This window comes from Caretta caretta, chromosome 14, assembly GCF_965140235.1.
Source record: "Caretta caretta isolate rCarCar2 chromosome 14, rCarCar1.hap1, whole genome shotgun sequence".
In the NCBI taxonomy this organism is placed as follows: Eukaryota; Metazoa; Chordata; order Testudines; family Cheloniidae; genus Caretta; species Caretta caretta.
The window spans coordinates 36,673,988-36,676,296 of NC_134219.1; the positions used below are offsets into that span (position 1 = coordinate 36,673,988).

Below are 2,309 nucleotides of genomic sequence, written 5' to 3' on the forward strand. Positions count from 1 at the left end.
GGACCAACCAGGTTACAACAACACTGCAGACTGAGAGATTTCCCTGACCTTTGCATAAATGTATGCAGTGCTGTGGCTGGGACAGCCCCAGGTTATTAGAGATTCCAGCCTTTCCCTAATCCATTCACTGAACACTAACCTGTCTTCTAGGACTCAAGGCTACCATTCCAAAAATACCCACTGCCAATCCCAGCGCTAGCACCTATTATCACAAATCTCCTTGCTCTGGGATAGTTTTCACCCTTATTCTTTCTGGCCCCTACAGATGATGCATGGCAAAGGGGAACGGGAAGATGGAAACCAAAGCTCCTTGGGGGAATTAATCCTGCTAGGGATGTCTGATCGGCCGCAGTTTGAGCTGCTGCTCTTTGTGCTCATCTTAATCTGCTACACCATGACCTTGCTTGGAAACACCACCATCATCGTGGTCTCATGGCTAGACCCCCATCTCCACACGCCCATGTATTTCTTCCTCAGCAACCTCTCTTTCCTGGACCTCTGCTACACCACCAGCGTTGGTCCCCAGATGCTGGTGAACTTCCGCAGCACCCACAAATCCATCTCCTGGGCCGGCTGTGTGGCCCAGCTCTACATCTCCCTCTCGCTGGATTGCACCAAGTGCCTCCTGCTGGCCGTCATGGCCTACGACTGCTATGCCGCCAGCTGCCAGCTGCTGCGCTACATGGCCATCATGAGCCGCCGCCTGGTTGTGCGGCTTCGGCAACTCCATGCTGCAGACCATCCTGACCCTGCAGCTGCCCCGGTGTGGGTGGAACCAAATCAAGCATTTCCTCTGCGAGTTGCCAGCCCGGCTCAAGCTGGCCTGTGTCAATACCTCTGCCAACAAGACCGAGCTCCTCGCCAGTATGGTTTTCTTTCTGTTGGTGCCACTTGGCCTCATCCTGATCTCCTACGGCTACATCAGCACCGCCATGCTAATGTTCTGCTTGGCCCAGGGCAGGCTCAAGGTCTTCAACACTTGTACCTCCCATCTAGCCGTGGTGTCACTCTTCTATGGCACGGCCATTTCCATGTATCTGCAGCCTCCATTCAGCTACTCCCAGGACCGAGGCAAGATGGTCTCCCTCTTCTATACCATGGTGACCCCCAGGATCAACCCCCTCATCTACACACTGAGGAACAAGGAGTTGCACAGGGTCCTGTGTAGGGTGCTGGGGAGGATCCCGACTGCCCAGGGGACCTGAGCTGGGTGAACAATTGGCACAGAACCATCTGTACCTCTCAAGACTACTGTAACCTCTTCTGTGCCCATGTGGAGCCTTCTGCCTTCCCTACAGCTCCGGGCCTCTACATCCACAGAAACCCACTGCCCTCTCCCATTCTACAGAACAAACCTGCCCTAATGTTCCCCACAACCTGCCTTCCTTTTCCTATCCCACACAATCCTTCTCCCACCCCACAGAACAAACCTGCCCTAACCCCACACCCAACCTGCCTGGCCTCTCCCACCCCACAGAAACCATCTGTCACCCCTCATGGCCCCCTTGTCCTCTCCTTTGCAATACAACCAAGCACCATCCTAGTTGCACCTCTAGGAACAATCCCTGCTCTCTTGCCCAAAGAGATTATTCTTATTGCTTTCTACTGCAGTAGCAAAGAGGATCCGACTGAGATTAGGGTTGTACCAAGAGCTGCACAGACACACAGCAAGAGGCAGTCCCTGCCTCAGCTGAGATCAGGGGCCCATTGTGCCTGGCGCTGCACACACAGTGAGAATCAGTCACTGCCCTAGCTGAGATCCAGGCTATGTTCCATGAGACAGGAAGATATATGAGTTCAGTGCCTTCTGAACAAAATTACTGGACATCACAATCAAAGACTGGATTGAGTCAGTGAAGGCAGCTCCGTGGGTGTTGAGAGTACCTGAAGAAGATCATGTGGATTTTGTGGAAGAGCATCTCAAAGTCCAGGGCAGATTGACAGTGAAGTTCATGGCAACAGCTGACAAGCCAGATGTAGAGAAGACATTTCAGCTTCTCTTAGAAGTGTATGAAAACAAAGTGCCCTTTGGAACCAGACTCAAAGAATTCTATGAGCTGACACAGAATCCAGGTGGGACCATTTGGGCCTACTCATATGAGCTCCAAGAGAGAATGAGCCAGGTGAAGCGCTGGGACCCACAAAAACTTCCGGACATGGATATGGTCCTGAAAGCATAGTCAGTGCTGCGGCTCCGGGATGATTCCCTCCACTGTGAGATGAAGAAGAGGTTTAAATAAGAGCCCAGTAAGAATTTCCATGAACTCCTGCCAGCTGCCATTACATGGTGTCATAAATATAAAGGGAAG

The 2,309-nt window shown here is 52.2% G+C and overlaps 1 pseudogene; it reads left to right on the forward strand.

The window, feature by feature from the left end:
• Window positions 1-268: 268 nt before the first annotated feature.
• LOC125621486 (olfactory receptor 2B8-like) lies at window positions 269-1,205 on the forward strand (annotated as a pseudogene).
• Window positions 1,206-2,309: the final 1,104 nt, after the last annotated feature.